Source organism: Mixophyes fleayi, chromosome 10, assembly GCF_038048845.1.
Source record: "Mixophyes fleayi isolate aMixFle1 chromosome 10, aMixFle1.hap1, whole genome shotgun sequence".
Taxonomy (NCBI): domain Eukaryota; kingdom Metazoa; phylum Chordata; class Amphibia; order Anura; family Limnodynastidae; genus Mixophyes; species Mixophyes fleayi.
Genome location: NC_134411.1, coordinates 50,138,331 through 50,159,553, shown reverse-complemented (window position 1 = coordinate 50,159,553; position 21,223 = coordinate 50,138,331). Strand labels below are relative to the sequence as shown.

General features: G+C 38.0%; 1 protein-coding gene across 1 annotated transcript in view; it reads right to left on the bottom strand.

Moving 5' to 3' along the window:
- Positions 1-19,249, bottom strand: part of PC (pyruvate carboxylase) — a 341,750-nt gene extending 322,501 nt beyond the window's left edge. The window contains exon 1 of the mRNA XM_075188742.1: positions 19,172-19,249. The gene's annotated coding sequence lies outside the window, so the exon portion shown is untranslated. The remainder of the gene's footprint in view (positions 1-19,171) is intronic.
- Between the last annotated feature and the right edge of the window lie 1,974 nt (positions 19,250-21,223).

The window sequence follows — 21,223 nt, the reverse complement described above, 5'->3', positions numbered from 1 at the left end:
ACACCATATACAACATGACTTATTTACACCAATTACGAGTATACAAATATATTACACGATGAAAAAGAAAAGTACAATAGACAACGCAAACTTCTCAACTGTCAACTAGTTGAGCTCATCAACATCCATCCCAACTATCTTGCAAGTGGACTTGCTGAGGAGATATCTAGAATGGTAGACTAATAGCCATCATGATAGGACAGTGAGGTGCAAAAACTCATCAAGGAGAGTGGGGGTGTAATAAACACATACATACATGTGTGTATATACATGGACATGGTTGACCAGAGATTGAATCTTGACCAGTCATTCTTTGAGAGGCATACCTTGTCCCTTTCTAGCAGTCCAAATCAATACATAAACAGGCGTTACTGGGAGGGTACCAGATGACACTGATATGTTCATCACCCAACCATTATGTCCTTTTTCTTCAACAACTTAAGGCATATTTCAATGACCTCCTCTAACTTTTCTACAATCAAGGTGTCCTCTAGATACAGCCATTTATGCCTAGCTTCCTGAGCTATGCTATAAGAACCACCAGCACTTTGGTAAAAGATCATGGGGATGTGGAAAGTTTTAAAGGGAGGCAAGTGAACTGAAAGTGATAACTTTGGGTGCAGAATCTTAGGAACTGCTGGTGCTGAATTGCAATAGGGATATGAGAATATGCATCTTGTAGATCTATTGAGGTTAAGAAGTCTCACCTCTATATAGCTTTGAGGATGGAGTTGACCGACTCCATTTGAAAGTGTCTTGCTTGTATGAAACAATTGAGGACTCTTAAATCCAGCAGTGTCCTGAAAGCACCAGATGCCTTTCGAACTAGAAACCGTTTTGAACAAGGGCTTCTAGAGCCCGCTGTTCTAGGAGGGATGATGGACATTGACGTGACAAACTTGTCCCCTTGAGGCCAAGTGTGAAACTATCCTGTAGCCTTCTGTGACAATCTCCTGAACCCACCGATCCAGGTTAGTCAGTTTCCAAACCTCCACAGATTCTGCCACCAAGCAGAGCCAATGGAGATTGGATCTGGAGATAGTCATTGCGTCCTTGCCTACCCCTTCTCATCTTAAAGGGCCGAAAGTCTTGCCGTGCTATAAAACTATCTGGAGAACTTGTCTGCCAAGTCTATAGGCACGCACTTCTTTAAATTGCTGTCTAAAAGGAGAGGTTCAGGAACCTCCTTCTCCAGTCTTGTGGTAGGCGGCCACCACTACCAATAGCTGATCTTCGCATCATCTCATCAAGCTTTTCAAACAAAACAAAAAAGTACCTCCAAACGAAAGTGTCGCCAGACGGTTTATTGATTGCCGGTCTGCTGCCCACAGACGTAGCCAAACAGCTTTCCTTGCAACTACCAATGAAGACATGCTTCTAGGAGAGAGAACTATGGTATTCAGAGAGTCCTCAAAAAGCAATGCCTTCTTGCATAATTTATTCTTTTCATATCCGGATGGTTTTTATCCAAGGTCTGCCACTCTTTCATACTCAAAAGATTGTGTATAAAAACACCCTGGATTTTACTTAATGGTCTAGAAAGTGCATCTTGTTGCTAAACAGGAGCAGGTAAATCCTCTATACCCAGATACTTAATATGGTTAAGGATAAAATTAACTGTGTCCAGATTAACATCCTAAGGTATTCCTTGATTTCCCCATCAATATTGGCATGGAATCTAACTCCCAAAAGGAGCCAACAGATTCAGTGGATGGACCGGGTATGCCATCCTCTATATTCTCCTTTTGAGTTTGACCCCTCTTTGACCCCTATTCCTGGGGGCAGAGATTCCTGAATTGTTTTCATCATCCATGAGAACAGTTTAAATTTTCTGGGGATTGAGGATCTTCCATATTTTTGGGGGCACATGTGGCACATAACCTACTACCCAAGGACCATGTGGGAGTTTTATCACAAGCTCCACACAAACTATTAACCTTTCTTGACCTCTTCCATTGCACAGGTTTCAACTGCCTTAACACTAAAACTAGTAGAAAACACCCACACTAAGGACTTAACTTGGTGTGTCCTCCAGCATTTTGGGGTGGGCTCATGGTCCATCTGTGCAGGTATTCCAGATTGTATGCATGCTGGAGTGTTGAAGTATACATGCACCTGAGCAGCCATGAGCCAAATGTTATGGGTGTCAGCTGTATTTTAAATGTGCCTGCAGTGATATCCTTGTGTGTACTTACTACTGAGAGTGATTGGGTATACAGCATTTACAACATTCCCTTGATAATCCATAACCAAATGATTCCTCAACCCTCTTTTGTAAATTAAAAATAGCCAGCCGAGTATCCTTCCTGAGCGATGCACACTACGCATGTGCCCATACACACAACAACCTGCTTACAGACTCAGAGGCACTATCCACCAAAAGGATTCTTATTGGCAACAGGGGTTGACAGGATCCAGAGAACAATGCAAATGAGGGAACGACTCCCCATCAAGACTCCAGACCCTGCACAGGCTCTGCTGCTACCCCATTGTAGACCGGGAGCATCCCAGGAAAAGCCAGACCCAGCAGAAGGTAAGCCTTGCATCAGAAAACAAAAGCAAAAACACGCCAACATGAAGGAGGAGTCACCTTATATACCCTCCAGGTGTGGTGATTTTTCCTGTCTGGACTCAGCCGAGTAGGGAGTTAACCCATTGTGTGGGCTGCCATGGAATAGGAAAAGGAAAACCAAGTATTTATTCAAGTCTATCAGGGACTAAAATTTTTGCTAATATGTATGACTGGGTCGGCATGAATGTGCTTACAGTTATACACCAAATGCTGCACACAGGTATTAGTGATCAAAATTGTAAGTCACTCAATTTATCACTTTTTTTCATGCTTGTGTTATTATTCAAAGGCTGCCCACAATAAAAAGTATGTTCATGCATACTTTCTGGGGAACAATATGCCATTGGATAGCACAAGGCACACAGTTGTGTGTTTGCTCCAGAGGGCCATTAAAGTTACACAATTGTAACAGTACATTTTGTTATATTAAATTGTTGAATTGCATTCAATAATTTAATAAGCAGATTGCAAGCCTGTGTCATGTAGTATAAACTGGAGCCAGCAATACCATCCTGACAAATCTAAAATTACACAGGAAGGAAAACTAGTTGCTTCTGAACAGTTTAGATGGCCAAACAGCTCTCACCATAGGAAAGTTTCTCCAGTCACATATAATCAGCAAGACACTTAGTGCCCACAGAGGGACTACATTGGGATTGGAATTACTTGTTAAATGGCTTCCCTGGTTTGAGATCTTAACTAGTTGTCACAGCGCAACCTATATTTGTTTTTTTACTCAAAGAGGTGAAGATAAAGGAGCAAAAGATTGCATCCAAGGAGAATTTGCTACATGTGGATTAGCAGCTTAGATCTTTGTTTTGCATTTCTTCTAATAGTATTTGGTCGGTATACCTGGCAATTATTTGCATGTTTAAAGTGATCAGTCTTGTTTTATAAGACAAGCAAGAGGCAATCTAAGAGACACTGAGCTGACAAGTCACCTCCAGAATGCCCAATGTGTGTTTTCACACTTTTCCCTCACATTTAATATTATGAAATCTCCCGTTGTGGGTTTACGATTAAATGTCTAAGCATCTTTTTCCTCCAATGTTAAAATTGAATTGATTATTAGTGCTTAATTTCAAGGAGGTCTAGCTTTAGGAAATTGAGTGTTTGACCAGATTCGAGAACAAATTGAACATAGAGGGCCCCCTGAAGTAATCTACTTCTAGAATAGAACTGGTTCCTGTTCTGTCCACCAGACGCTATGGCTGTTATTAAACAGCAGGGGTCAGGGTTTTGCTCTCTGCATTCATAAGCAGTACAGCAGATATCTTCATTTCCGCATACTGGGTGGATGTGTCAGGATAGTATTTGAACAAGAGGTATTTTAGGTGAGGCTCTTATTGTAGAGAATACACTTGTGTACCAGAGACATCAACCTAAACCATTTAATTCATAAGAGGTTTGTCTCTCCCAAGCTTAGCACTCACTTTCTAAATTAAGCTCAATTGATGTAAAAGGGTTATTTATACAACAACTACATCCAGGACAAATCCTTCAGAAAGTCTGTACTAAATTTGAGAGCAGAGAGAAATAGGTCAGATCAAGCATCTCATCGCTAATGACATCAAAGCCGGAAAAAAGCAAAAGTAAATATATGAGTAGTCCATCTTGTACTTCAGGTTTAGTGACATATAAAGCTGATTTGCTAGAAATTGCTAAAAATCAAGGATAAATGGAAGGAATGCAGGAGAAATATATATAATTTGTATTCTGATCACAGACTGCTGTCTGCACAAGTGCTTTTGTATGTAGTTAAAACCATTGGACAGTGTTACTGAAAGTTCCACAGCAAGCAGGGTTACAATTTCAGAAGTTACAGCTGCCTTCTTACATAAACAGGACTTTCTTCATTCATGTGTAATTGCCAAATAGAAAATCATAAAAGCAACACAATTACTGCTTATGCTTTGAGTGTCAGATGTAAATAATCTTCAAAAAATAATCTGACAAATTAAAATCAGAATTTAAAGGGAAAAAATATAAAAAGTAGCAGAGAGCATAGTGTCTGCTAGAACATCATTGATCAACATGGTTTAATGCAGTTCGCAATAAAATGAACTAGATATGGAGAGTGTCAACTGTTTATTACTCTGTATCAGTGGTTTTTGGACTATGATCTCTATGCTTGTCTTAGCATCAGAGATTTATTCAGAGACTAGATGCATCACGAAAACCAATACAATCAACAGAATTCCTTCTACAAATTTCTGGAAGTGGAGTACTGCAAGTGCAGGAGACACGTGTATATATAAGTACTCTATTTCAAGTTTTTGGGGTGTTTTTCCCTTTACACATGTGTTTAAAGGAAAACAAAAATGAAAAATTAAATGCACAGCAATACATTGGTATGACCTGCCATTATACAAAATGTTTTGTTTCGGGAATGACAACAGATATAAAAAATAAATAAACAAAAACAGATGAGCTGGCCTAGACTATGCAAAAAGGAAATTACACTAGACATTGTGCTATATACTTTTGTGGGTCACAACCATCTGTACAACTCAGCCTTTTATGCTTGAAACAGTTACCCAATATTCACAAAGAATAATAAGAGTAAGAATAGTATAGTACATATGTTTATAGATAATCTTCATGCACTCCTATATACATAGCCCCTTTGCTTTTGTATGGTTATAGAGCAACGCCACTTTGAGTCAACTTAATAGTTCAAGCATATTTAGTTTACCCTTTGCATATGACAACAGGTTTTGTTATATTTGCACAGATCTTGTCATTTTTTCCATCACACACAGTTGACAGTAAAAATCATCCAAATAAGAAATCCCACTCTATGTATAACACACATTTGGACAACAAATCACATGAATTTTATGCAACAGACAAAATTAAAAGGTTTTCTGCAGGAGGGCTGGGGGTGTCAGGTATAATATTATGTGATACCTTTTCATATTTTATGTAAAAGGCTGTATATTGAATAATAGAAACAAGCTATTCATTTATGCCTCACATAACTTGTGTCCTTGATATGTGTAGGCAGCCATATTAGGCTAAAAAGAAAATATCCAGACATTCGTTTCCAGATTACAATACATGTTTAGTAATGTGGTCAGCAGATGACCACATTCACAGGCTGAACAGACCCAAAAAAAAAAAAAAAAAACATTCTTTAGGAAGACATTAGTTATAAAGTGCTTAAATTTATTGACCTGAGGGACATTTTTTTTTATCAACATGAGGTTTTATATTCCAGACTTAAAGTACTTTTAACTTCCAATACAAAACCACAGGTGGATTAACAATATTTATACAGAGCATTAGTCTAGTTAACCACATCCCAGATGGTTTATTTTCATCAGTAAACAATCTATTTTCAGACCATAAATTCTAGCTCCCTTGGCATTGCATGGAATTTCACATTGATTCAGCATGTAAAGATCATTGCCCCCCTCCCTTAACTACCGATTAACATTTCCTAGATAATTTAGATGTAATTTTGCCGACTTTTAATCCACTCATTTATACACAATTCACCTTAATACTTTATTAGACCTGAATTCCCTCCCCAAAAAACTTCATTGTAACTGTCTAAAAAGGAGACAAACTAAGCATTAAACAGTCCCACCTGCCTTCCCTGACTCTCCCACTCAATCTTCCCTCAAACAAGTTTTGTTTAATAATGTTCCATTCTTTTAATGATATCGCTTTATGACCCTTTTGTTTTTCAGCACCATGTAATAATTGTAAATGGTTACAAAATGTTTGCCCTTTGTCTAAATAAAGGAAGAATAAAATCACTTTTTTGGTGAATGAATTTAAGGTAAAACCATTTATTTTTTTCAGCAGTGTATACTAAAATAAAAAAATAAAAAATAAAATATGTCTTCTGTTTCATTCAATTATACGCTCCATTCATTCCTGGGGTTTAGGATGTTAGTTTTGAATGTTTTTATTTGTAGCAAATCGGTCTATTACATGTAAACCCCATTCTGTGATCTTATTCTGAATCTTCTGCCTTAAGCACCAATTCCCTTACATCAGTTTCCAAAACTTAAATAATCCATTTACGTATACAGTTTTGCTTTTAAGTGCACTGCTGAGAGCATTCACATGTTTGACACTGTTCAGTGGAACAACACAGCAAGACTCAGTTGTTGGCTTGTTGTAACAAATGTTTATTTAAATAGTTAACTGTATGGACTATCCAACAGGATATGAACATTCGACAACCAAAATGTTGTCCAAGCTAACACATCTGACAGACTTCCTGCACCACTTAATCTCTCAGATTTGCTCCCCATACTTGCATTTACGGTGTACAATCCAAGGAACTCCATTGATCTGATTAATTTTGATCAGTCACTCAATGATCTAGGGAATGGTATTTGTTCCTAGAACTTACAATTTTGTTGTAGATGTCTGAAGTGGGCATGTGCTCATTGTACTGCTAGAATGAAAGAGGTCATCAATCCAAGAACTGACATTTACACTAATAGAAACCACCATCATCTGTAAAGCAACTAGCCTTTCCATCAATGTCTGCCCAAAAAAGGGTTAGATGTGACTTCTGCCAATTAAGCAAATAGCCTAGACTAGAGTTTTGAACATAATGAATTGACTTGATACTTGCCTGCTGCAATCAGAAGATCAAATTGAATACAGAATCTGGTTTACTATGCCACCAATTATGTTTTGTGAAAATCCTTGGTCGTACTAGAAGTCCAAATAACCCTAATATAACATTGATTCAATAATTTGGATTGGGGCATGGTATTGTGTGTCCTGGAGGTCCATAGTTGCCAATGAGGAAGTTTTCCTTCAGCTTTTTCCTCCTTTCTGGTAGTCACACACAGGCCAGTTTTCTGTTTGTTTTTTTTAGCATTGCATCTTTTGAATCTCAATTCATTTGGCCTTCAACATAATCATCATTATTATAATCTACTTTCAGACATTCTTTAGTATTCTGATCTAAAAATATATTCTCCCTCAATAGGAAATGGCATAGTATTCCCTGACCAAGATTTCATCCACAATGTGAAGCCCCTAGTGACTCATTAACGTAAAGTTAGCAGTCTTCATTCAATTTAAAGGAGGATCAATGAATTCACCACAGTGCATCCCTTGAGAATGGATTTAAAGATTTAAACGGATTAACATCCGATTTTACTGAAAGCTGTCTAGTATACATTGGATAGTGCCTCCATTTTTTGCATTGACCTCATGGTCAAAGCGACTTGGGGGGGAAATCACTACAAAAATGCAATTATTCTTTGCACGAGAAAGTTAGTAGTTTGTTTCAGCAGATATTTCTGCAGGTAGCATAGAATGTTTTGACATCGGAAAATACTCACAGATGTAAATTGGAGGAGAGGAAGGGGAGGAGGAGTCTGTACAAATATGAGAGCATGCGCTTGCATCATTGCCAAAAGCATCACTATTGTCTTCTGTGGTACAGCAATTTAAGATACAGATATCCAATATATTGCTATGCTGGATGAGCATTGTGAATTACATAGTCTGGCAACAGTTGAAACAAGACATACCTAGAATGTTTTTTTTCACCATTATGGACTTTTAGATTAGTCTGTCACTTTATCTGCATGAAATTTTCCAAGTGCACCATTCTGTTCCCGATATTCTACCATATAACCACAAACCGTGTCATGAGAAATATGCAAACGCATAGGATCAATGTTAAACAATTAACTCCACCCATCTCTCATCGTTTATTTCACTAGTGGGCTGATTGTGTAGCAGGAGCATGTGTTAAGCTACTCAATATCTTAATTGAAACCAAAGAGTACACTTTGAAATTGTTTAAAAAATGTATAGCATGAATAAAATACGTTTCAGACTAGCAAACAATAGAGCTCACAACTTGGATCATGTATTTAATTGTTGGAATGTCTGGATGAAGATACATTTGGGAGCAATGTACGAAGCTAGAGAAAAGTTTATCTACAAATAATGACTGCACCTTCCAATTACAAGATGTCTCTAATCTGCAATTCATCTTTTCAAATGGCAAACAAATTAAAACATGTTGCTACACAACCCTGATAAACTGCAGGAGTAAGCCTGAACAGCTAAATGACTACAATACATAATATGTCTTGTAGTCACAAAGCAACAGCAACAAAGCCAAAAGAGCAGATAGCATGGAGAAAATATTCTTCTTACAAAATAACTGTTATCCCGACAATTTTTGTAATACAACTCATCAACTAGTGTTTCATATTCATACAGGGGTGTGCTTGCAGGCTACTAGATCTTATCTTGCAGCATACATTTTTCAATTCACTGTTGTGACTTATTTGTAACAGACAGAAACACAATTTGCCAATGGTTTTGTTCTATTTGTTTAAACTATTTTCCCCATACACTACACTCAAGATACAAAACGTTGCTATATGTAACAGCAATAGCAAAGAACTTTAATAAGTCAATGCAACAAAATTAAGACCAAATATTTCTAACTGTACTAGCAAACTAAAGGGAGGTTTTCACTGCTGTGTGCTTATTCCAAATACTATTTACATATATTTTACCTGTCTCCAACATGTCTGTTGAAGTCTATACTAGTGATGGACTAAGATATGCAGTGCACATGAGCAAAGCCGGATGAAAAGTAGTCACTGTAGAGCTGAATATGTTTTATGTAGCACAAGTATTATAACATGAGCAAACATTACTAAGGGAACCCGGCAGTAACCATCTTAAAATAAACAGAAATGTAATGACTAAAGTTTATTAACAGAATTTAATAGCTTTTATACACTACATGTAGAAATGGTAAAGGAGTATAATGAATAAATAATTGATAAATCACTGTATTAAGGGAACTAAAGAATTTCTTTAAACAAGAGATGTTTTGCCAACGGTCACATTTTTCAGAGAACATTGGTAATGCATAGTTTTAAATGGCGGTGGACGTTTTGCGAAATAACACAAACAAATGACCCAGATTACAACGCCAATATTTTTCTGCCAATCTACAGAAAGTTTGAATTTGGTAATGTGACCTGCTCAGACAACGGTATCACAGAAATAAGTCCCTCAAAAAAGGCGTACTTATGCTATTTATAGATAAGTTTAACTAAATAAAGAAAATGTGTTACTTTACTACTTCCTCCTTTGGTTTTATGACCAGTTATGGACCGACCACAAGATAAAGGCAGCCTAACTATCTACTGATCTTTCGGCTTGCTTTCCATAAATGATCACACTTTCTAATAATCACCCTCCGAACAATTACCTATGGCTATGACACTTTCATAACTAAAAATGTACGGGACTATTTTAACAAACAAAAACAAAAAAACATTGTGAGCTGATCCATGTGGGACCATGTGCTGAAGTGAGCAACCCCAAACCCTGAACGCAGCTGTACTGTAAATGGCAACTTCTGGTTCCAGTGAACTAGAGCATGACATGCACATAAATGCTGACAATAGGGGAGTCCTGAGAAAATCCCTCATGAAAGCTATTTGATTTTTAAAAAAATATAATATATATCTACATTTTTTTTTAATTACTGTTGCTTATATCTTTCTGGCTGCACCTTATATAATGTGGCATCCCAGTACTAAGGAGAACTTAGCTTAATGTATATAAAGAACACAACAAATATATCTATAATTTTCAATATACAGAATAATGCCCATCATTTGGTGCCTGTAAAGATAACAAGGCAATAACTGCATACCAAAGAGATCAGGAATGTACACTGCTTGAAAAGAAGACTGTTCAAACCCAACCCCTGACCTGCACAGTTTGCAATTATGTTAAAGCAATAGAATACTCTATTGAAGTCGGAAAGGGGGGGGGGTATTTTGGATTTGTTTAAAATATTGTACTGAAAGGTAAAGATGATAAATTCTGATAAACAATTTGCATGCTTAACCCCAATTACAGATCTCCATAAATATTACAAACTGCTCGTACAACATGTTTTCCTTTTAGATGAAGAAATATTTGTCTAGAAGTAGACAAAAATGTAACTAATGTTTACTGAACACTTAGCTTTTTATTTTAACACGTTAGTACACAAAATCGGATTGGCTGGAAATGGACTCCGACTACAGCCAAACTGAGGCACTTGCATAAATTCACCCAACAGCACTTTTGCTGTTCTGAAACTTAAAATGATCCAACTGAGTTACACGCTATCCCTTCCTGCCACATGTTTTATTATATAGATTGATGTTCTTCATTCTGAAATTTAGACTTCTTTTAAATCTAGGGCATTGAGAGCAAAGTTCAATGGCTAAACATTTCTGCTTATAAAGCACCTTAATCTAAGTCTACTGGCATGTCAAATCTTCAGAAAGTGGGGAATGAGAGGGGATCAGAATAAGCCCAGGAACAGAATGCCAGCAGGATTTCTTCAGTAACGTATTACTATTAGGTTATGCACAAACTGTAACCTCGAGTAATTTTACGTTAACTAAGTGATTGTTAACGTTCTTATAAAATCTAATTAAAAAATGAAAAGCTAAAAGATTTCTGCAAAGAGCAGTTAGTGTTTGAATCAAACAACTGCTTGGTGGTAGTCACAGGACAATGATTGCTTTGATTCAGATAATAATTAAATTTACCTTAGCAAGAGTGTTCTCCAGTTGCCTGTAGGAGAAGACCAGTTCTAACACATGTTTCAGGAAAGTGTTAACCCATTATATATGCTCCTTTTACTATCTTTGTATTCTAAATATATTTGTTACAGCACTTTATCTATTTAAGCCTCCCCCCTCCAGCACTCCATTACCAATCAAATTAGTGACAGACACTTATGGCAGTGAACGAAGCATTTCCTTGCTAGCGGCAGCAGCAGCTGAACCATTCATTGCAGATTGTTAGACCGCACTTCCCTCCTCCTGAACAGTGTTACTTAAGCTGGGTACACACTACACTGTTTTCGTCCAATAATCGGCTCAAACAGCCGACATACGACCGCTCGTTCAGAAGTCGGGTCAGTGTGTGCAGTGACACGATGGTCGAAAGCCTGCCCAAATGGACGATTGTCGCCTCATTTGGTTGGTCGTACCATTTAATATTTTCATTCCAATCTCGTTTCCGCTGTGTAGTGTGTATAAACTTCCGACCGATCCACAACAGTGAGTACGGAATTACAGTCATTGCTCACGACAACATACCTGTAAAAAGTCACTAAAGGGACGTCCGCTCTTCCCTTTATCGTCCTAAACAAGGCTAGTGTGTATGCAGTCCATGGACCGAGCGATCGGACCATCGATCGCATGTAAAATCGCTTGGCATAAGAAGTTGGTCGAAATTTCTGTAGTGTGTACCCAGCTTTACAAAACGTTTCTGCAGACAACCATCTTAACAGGTATCCCCCACCAAGTGTACAAATGTCCCAAGAACCCAGCATTTTGTACCCTCATTATGCAGCCAGCTTTCATAGAGGGGTACATCTAAGTTTTTAGCAGACAGAAATGGTTTATCTGCCTTGACTTAATCTTCTCACTAGCACAGCTTCTGCCTGCTGAGCATCCAGTTCTGCAAGTGACTTGAACCAGATGACGGTGAAGGGAGAAGACAGACATCTAGGAGCCACATGGTTTTATTTACGTTTCACTTTTCTCTCATTTACTTGGCGACAACTCTCATATGTATTGTGCAGATTTCTTGGATAACAACCAAAGTCAACCAAGGAACAGAATACAAATATAGCATGTATATTCCACCACAAGCATATGATGCTATTCCTCCTCTGTCGATTTCATCATGATCAACGCTCATCGACTCTTAAATTTACCAAATATTAATTGCTTGCTACAGCCAAAGAGGTATCCAATATCTTTAAATACTTGATAAGCACTGGTGATCTGTGCAAGTACAAAGTGATAGTTTTGAAATACATATATCACACAAAATCAGAACACCATACAACACAAATATTACCTTCACACACACACACACACACACTACAAAACCAAGAACAGTCAAGCTGAAACATCAAAACAGAAGTCAGAACATTACCATTTAGGTATACGAGACAAAATGTCTGCTAACCCATGACATTTAAACATCCTACGACATAACTGCAACTCACCTTTGCTACTAGAAAATGATCAGTCAGACATGAAAGGCCAGATATCACTGATTGCACACAAACCGTCTTAATGAATGATTGAAGGTCATCTGAATGGAGACTTTACAGTTCAAGACAATCTTAATGTTTTTACTGTTACTTCTCCAAGCAGCAGTCTAGATACAATTCAAAACTAGAACTGGAGTCCCAGATAGCAAAATGGAAATGTGTCCCCTGTGCCATCACATATATGTTTACATCAATATTTTTTAACTCCATATTAACTTAATTTTACAGTATGTCACTAGATCACATAATGAGCATATCTCATACCAATTTTGTGATGCCTTATGAGTAATTGTTTCTGCATTATTTCCAGCTTAGTTTACAAATGTATATCACTGATCCTAGGAGGGATCAGGACATTGAATTAAAAAAAAGAACAACTTTCTTTATTGAATTGGTGAGAGCCTGTCTCAAGTGTTTTTATACATTTTAGTTTAAATGAGGCTATGCATATTCTGGTTTGCTTTTATTTCATATACATTCATATAGCAGAACGGCTACTAAGTTTTTCAGCCTCTGATCAATAGTGTTATTTTTATAAAATGCACATGGTTTAAATTTGCAATGTATTTCTGTACCTGGTGTGAAGTTGTATTGACCCAAAATGAATATTAATCCAGCAGGTTTCCCAGAACTAGAGAAGTTGTTTTATATTCCATACCAGATGCGACTGTCATTTGATAGCTGATCTGAATCTACATGCGATAGGGAACCATCACATATCTGTATAGATCTGTGGTCTTTTTGGGCAAATACAAGCTGCAATTTAAGGTAAATTAGGTCTTAAACTGTCTCACTGGCCTTTTAAATCCCAATGTGTATGGGCATCTTTAGGGTGTGAGGTTATCCAATTTGGCCTGGGGTCGATCTGCCTCCATACTTGGTTCTGGTTGCTTATACTTGCACTTAAAATTCGAGTACAGCAACTCGGTAGAAAAAGTATATGCTTTTCTTCCAGCACACCAGTTACTGCACCTCTCTGTTTAAAGCCCATTGTTTTTTCCTTTCAGAACATTTTTTTGTTTTTGTTTTTTTTTTGCAGAGGATTTTTATTTTTTTCTTTATTTTTAAAAAACCATCATCGGCCTCACTTCCATTATAACCATGTTCCGATGATCTTTTGGCTGCAAGCATGAATAATAGCATTTAATAAGAGGCTATACAGAGGAGCTAAAACCTGACAACTCGGACTTATCTGCTTTCACCCCTGAATGTCAGCCATTGGCACATTACCCTAAGGACAATCAATAGGCAGATACTAAGGGGCACATTTATCAACACTCACAAAATATGAAAAATAGTTTTCAATCCTTATCGCATTGATAAGGATTGAACTATTTCTCATATTTATTAAAAAAAACCTACACAGGAACAGCAGTTCCAAAAAACTGCTGTTCCTGTGAATTGTAAAACATACTTACCACTGCTGCCTAGTCCCGAAGCAGTATGCAGTCAACGGGGCTCCTCTTGTGACTCCAGTGCACATATGCCGAGTGAAACCCTCGGGCATGCGCACAGACATCTCTGCTATCGCTCTGCAACTAGTTGCAGATAGAGTGAGTGACAGGGAGGGATCATGTGATCCCTCCACACATGCGCTGTTCAGCTCTGCAGAGCAGAGACAGCACTGACACTTTTCATTTATGATAATGTACGCCAGCTTGAGCTGAAGTACATTAACATGTTTGAAAAGTTAATTTCATTTATTGTTAAATAGCATTACTGAGCACTCCCCATACATTGTTATGGGGAGTGGTCAGTAAAACGATAGGGGATGCAAAGAAGCAGATATCTATATCTGCTGCGATTCTACAATCATAAGTAGCAATTTAGTGTTTAATCCCCGAAAAGTGTTGTTTTTGGGAATTTTCTAGGGGGAAAACCTTAAATAGGCCCCTATGTGTGTAGTATGCAGCAGAACAGAGTTCTTCCTACCTATGTGTAGAGTCAAAAGCGATGAGCACAGACACCAATACACCGAGGCAAACAATGGAAGAACGACAAAGTGAAAGCTTTTCATTTAGCTGCAGCTTGCACAGACTTCATCATGGGTGGACTAACTAAGAATTCATTGGGAGAGAATATTATAATAGCGGAGATATTTTACATTTATTACTAATCTTGACTGGTACTAGTTACCTGGATAGACCATCACTTGGTGAATTCCACTCCTGGTTTTTCCACATACAGTGCCTAAAATAATGTTTTATTTTGCTATTTTAATATACAGTGATCAAAGCTACACTGCCTCTGTCAAATGTTGATTTAGTGATTGTAAGGGCAGGGGGTTCTTTATTACTCTTACTGAACTCAGTTTTTTGTCATTACATATTGTATTTGAACCCAATCCGCTAAAAAGGAAAACTACCATAATTATTCCACATTCATTGGAAAGGTTTTATACCATACTATTAATCAGAATAACTATTCTACCACTGGATTTTTTTTCAACTTTAGCACTGTAAAAATGTGTTGAGGGAATAAGTAATATCCCTCTTCAAAACCAGGAATGTGGTGGAGAATAAAAATTGACAAAGTTTTAATATAAATCTTAAATGGTACCAGAACATTCAATTATTTTTATACAGCACTTAAGTTGCTATACAGGGCAACTGAAATCTGCAAACTTTGACATAGGGACATCACTGCTTACACCTTATGGATAGGAAGCAGTGTAAAGATCCTCAGTAAAAGGTGTAGTTGTGTTCTATTGTAGAAAAAAAACATTCAAATACATGGGCAAATTAAACCAAATTAAATTTTAAAAGGAAAACATAACATGAGATGAGATGCTAGCTACACTAACAAGAGGTTTTAGGGTTTGAATGCAACAACTTTTGGTGAAAATTTACTAGTGTAGCACAGGTCTCTTCTATACAACATGCCTTGCTGTCTTTCACTCTTTAAATTAAAAATGACATGTCCTTTATCCATGTTAAGCGGGGCTGGTGGAACATTAAGCCAGCAGGAGAGCAGGTATCAGAACAAGCACGGGGGTTTAAAGGATCACAGTGAAGTCCAACTTAACACAGAAGGGGGTGAGGCTGAATGCTCCAAGCACTGGCCCTGATGTTAACCATCAGTTAACACATCCGTCACACACTAAAATTAAAACTATTCAATGTTTTGGTGCAAATTAAATCTCACCATTTCACTGAAGAATTTACAATACAACATACTTTATTTGTAGTCTAAATGAAACCCAGGAAAAGCACATTAAATTAATTTAGATACATTTCTCATGCATTAGTACTGTTAAAAGAACTTTAATTTTTGTGGGGGAGTTTTGATAAATATCACAATGCATGGAATTGCAATTAACACATGAAAAACCACCCAACAAAAGCTTCTTTAGACTGAAGCTAGTTTTGTATGGATGAGATTTAGAAAATACCAAAGCTGAACATTCAAAAACATAATTATATGCAGGGCTCTAATTATACAGACAAGGAAGACTAGGACAGTACATATCAACATTGTGACATTCTAAAGAAGTGCATTCTACAGGGTATATACACCAATTGCTAAGGAGTAATTTTAATCATTCAATTCCTTAATAATCCATAGCAAAAGTGACATTTACAATCCTGAAGCCCTGTGCAAGCTTAGTACTAGACAACTGAGCAATAAACTGCACAACCCTTCCAGTAAATATTTGTAATTAAAGGGGAAACATTTATGTTACTTCATGGGTCCCGTCACCATCTGGGGACAGTGTCATTTTCTTGATTTCATTTTTTTTTTTTTAAATTATGATTTATTTATACATTATCATATCCCACAGTGCTTTACAATCATGTTGCTAAGAGATGAATGGGTCAGTGCAAGCATTTCTGCTTATTGTTTTTTTTCTCAGTTACTAAAAATTTATTGGAGCCCTGTCATCTCAAGGACTGTGGATTAATAGTAGTTTAAAGTCAAGACCCCTTTATCTCTCAGCCTCTTAGGGAGTCTCAGTGTGGATAAAGTTATATACACAGAGCCAAAATAGCTTTGACCCTTTCAGGCATGGAATCCACAAGACCTCTAAAGATGTCCTGAGATATCTGGCATCAAGACATTGGCAGCAGATCCTTTATGTCCTGTATGATGCAAACTGGGACCTCCATGGCTCTGACTTGTTTATCCAGCACAACCCACAGATGCTCGATCAGATTGAAAACTGGAGAATTTGTAGGGCCAGTCAACACCTTGAACTCTTATATTCCTCAAACCAGTCGTGTCCTACTGCAGATATTTTTCATATTATCCTGCTGAAAAAGGCTACTGCCATCAGGCAATACTGCTATCGTGAAGGGGTGGACTTGGTCTGCAACAATGAATGCCAGGACCCAAGGTTTCCCCAGCAGAAAAGTTTCCAGAGCATCACACTGCCTCCACCAGCTTGCCTTCTTCCCACAGTGCATGCTGGTGTCAACCCTTCCAAGTAAATGATGCACATGCACCTGGCTGTCCACATCATTTAAAAGAAAATGTGATTCATTAGACTCAGCCACCTTCTTCCATCGCTCCATGGTATAGTTCTAACACGCACATGCCTATTGCAGGCACTTTCAGTGGTTGACAGGGTTCAACATGGGCACTCTGACCAGTCTGCGTCTATGCAGCCGCATACACAGCAAGTTGAGATGCACTGTGTTCAGACACCTTTCTATGATGGCCAGCATTAACTTTTTCAGCAGCTTGTGCTACAGTCTAGACATCACAATTTGGCCCTTGTCAAAGTCACTAATTTTCCCTGCTACTACATCATCTTAAAGAACTGACTGTTCACTTGCTGCCTTATACACCCTTTGACAGGTGCAATTGTTATGAGATAATCAATGTTATTAATGTCACTTATCAGTGGTTTTCATGTTGCAGCCAATGTAGAAAAAAAAAAAAATATATATATATATATATATATACACATATACATATACATATACACACACACACACCGTGGACGAAGGAGAAATTTAGAAACTGTGGTATAGAAATTGCAATATGGAAGATGTAATGCAATGGAATTTGACAGTTTCACTATCAAGACAGTAGAAGTGGTGCACCACCATAATATAGCGACCCACTTCAGCCACAGAGATGAGGTGACAGAATCTCTCTTACGCTCTCTAGCTATACACTTATACAGGAAAAATAATAAATAAAATCAACACTTACACCCATTATGTGTAGGCAAGAGGCACAAAGTCTATATGGCTAATATAGCAAGCTTAAGGGGCATATTTAATGACCACCTCTTTAACACGATCCCTTTCAATCCTTATCACAAAGACTGTGTGCATTTATTAAAAAACTTCAACAGGAACAGCAGTCACGAAAGACTGCTGTTCCTGCAAAGACGCCTCTCCTATCTTTTCTACAGTCACTATTGCAAGGTGACCACCTTTGCAATAGTGACCGGAGGGGAGAGCAGTAAGATGCAGTGAGGGTTCCGAAGATCCCTTTACCGCAATGCTCTCCCCCATAGGGCAGACCTTAAAAATGACACATACGATAATCTACACCAGCCTGAGCTGAACATTTATGGGGACTGCTCTGGATTTTAATAAGAAATGCGAAGCACCAGATATCTACTGTGAGATGCTATTTTAATAAATATTAGCTACACTTAAAAGTGCAGTGATCCCTCAAAAATAGTAGTTTTCAGGAGATTTATGCAAAAACTGATGGTTAAATAGGCCTCAGAGAGGTAAAGTTGCAGAAGCACAAGGCACTGAGGGATAGAGAGCATATACCAGTCATTTCACTTACACAGTAAATCCAGTTACAAGGGGCTGCAGTGGAGTACTAAAATCCTCTATTTATAAACTTGTGTTGTGCAACCATAAGCCAATTAATGACTTTTTACCATAAGGTGTCACTGCTCACAACTGAGGAGCCAGATTCAAGTTGAAAAGTTATTTTACACATTTATAACAATCTTCAAACATTGCCCAATTTAAATACAGTCTTTAAATAGTGCCTAGTTTAGTTAAAAGTTTTATGAAATCAAGCAAATTGCTATCCCCATATTTCTCTTGCACCAAAAAGGCTATTGACAAATCTACCAGTTTGGGCTGAGGAACAAGTAATTTGGGTCATTATACATGCAAAACCAGTATTACTGACAGTCAATGCTTCAGTCAATGCAACCTAGTGATATACATATGCTTAGAATATTTGCTTGTGAATGAAACTGCATTCAAATTACAATCAAATGCACAGAACGTGTAAAAGAAACATAAGTATACATTCAACAGTTAAGCATCTGCACACATGACATGATGTCTGTGCCTGTAACACCATATACCCACTTTAAATAACTATTGGGTCTCTACAAGCACACATACAGCATGGTCAGATAACTGTGCCGCTATGACACGCAAGCAACGTCTAAGTCCTCGTTTCCCTCCCAGGCAGCCGAAGGACCAGTTCACCTCATCAGTGAGCAGGACATGTCCCCCCCATCAGATACAGCCCGCCCAGGGCCACATCACAGCAGGTACATGAACATCATCTCAAAGCCTGCTCACCTCACCACTCCAATGTTCACTCCTCACACCCCAATCAATGGAGAACCTCCTCCTCTTAACTACACCCGCCCATTTGCGATAGTACTATTATACAACCTGCACTGGGAGGCGTGGTCTTATAATTAGTGTAAGTCTCTCTGCGCCATATTGAAGAGTGGCAAATCCGAGTCCTGCAAGTAACTATTTAGTTACTATATGAAACTTTTTTTTACTTTTTTTTTAAAAAAAATGACAAATTTTAACAATAAAACTAACACAAATTCAATGAGAAAGGGACTGTCAATAAATAAGTAAACCATACTAATATTAGACAGTGGCGATATAGTATATAAGTACATGTTGCCCTTTCTAAAAATGGCCGCAGAGCTTTCTTACTAGACTTTAAACATATGCCCCTTTTCCAGTAATGGTCACGCGAAGACTAGCACTGCCCACATCAGCATGCTTGATTGGTTACCAGGGCCTAACCCGGCTGTCATAGAATACGTGGCTGTAATCTGTGATGTCACTGACAGCCCTGTCACTTGCTCGGGGCTTGTGCGTGTTGTGGAGTGGATGTAATTACTGTATTAGTCAGCACTATATCACGTTGTTCTTACATCTTGTTTATGTAATTGTATATGTAAGGACATGTTTCTTTGCTGAATTTCATTTACATATACTTTAACCCATTCTGTTTAAATTCATACATAACAATACTTTGTTTCCTTTTTATATTGCACTATTTATGATACAAAATATTTATACAATTAGTAAGTCAGAGCACAAGATGATGCTACATATTATATTCATATTAAATGCAAAAGTCCTGTTTTTGCGGTCACGAGTTATTTTTCCGGTGAAAAAGGACTAATCTTTAGCATTGCGAAATTCATTTAATGTTTGTTTTACATTTTTGCGCACGTTCGTGACCAAAGCGTTAACTTTGTGAAAATATTTTTTTTGCAGTAGTAAATAGGTGAACACAAAACCAGTTTAAGTACAAAACCAGTTGAAATCATTGCGTGTGATTGGTCGTGAAAAGTTTTTCATATGATCAATTTTAGTTTGAAAATGTCAGAATATAATAGAGAGCATCAAATAGGTAACTACATTAAAAAAATTAGTGTTTAAAATGTTATTTAGACCAAAATCAAGCATGTAAAGGTTTATTCTATCTGAATCTCCCTTCAAACAACAATACACAGATATATGTCTTTATGTGACACAGGCAGTGCAGTGTGGTGACCTTATTGGTACTACAAATATTTGCAGAGCTTTTATTAAATGTATGTAGTGAAACTGTTTATATAATTTGCATAATATAATACATAATATTATATCATTACTGCTTTAAGCTTCCTGCACTGGTAAGTTTAACTGATATTTCTGCTGTTGTGTATATCCATGCTTGCAACGTCGGTGTTTCTTTTCACCAGGTATGTCAGCACTGTGCACACATGCCTTGTGCAGCTGAGGTTGCTTTGCTAATTGTCTTGCTCTGCTACAGATTAATCTGTGTATTATATTTACACAAAATCTGTTGCAAACCTGTGTCTGTCTGAGATCTGTCTGTGCATTATAAGTCTAAAATTGGGAGTTACACAGTAAAAGCCATTGTAGTTACGGTAACAAATGATCAGCAGTCTCAAGAGGGTCGAAACCATCTCAATCGATGAATCAAGTGATATATCAGCAAGGGCCGAAAGAGAAAAAAAAAGAAGTGTTTAGTAGGTAGGGCCGGATTAACCCTAGGGCCTCGGGCATCCAGGGGGCCCTTGAAAGTGCTCAGCAGCAGTATTGATCAGTTGGGGAGGGGGGGGGGGGGCGCCGGGGGGCGCCCCCGGTGTGATCAATGCTGCTGAGCACTTTCACTGCGGTCCTTCCCCGGCGCGCTGTAGTTTCCTTACTGAGGAGATCTCGTGAGCCTCACTCTCACGAGATCTCCTCAGTAAAGAGCGTACAGCGCGCCAGGGAAGGACTGCAATGCCAAGAGAAGGAGGTAAGTGACTTGGGGGTGGCTCGGCTCACCGGGAGGGGGGGGGGGGGGAGGCCCTCACAGGGGAATGGAGT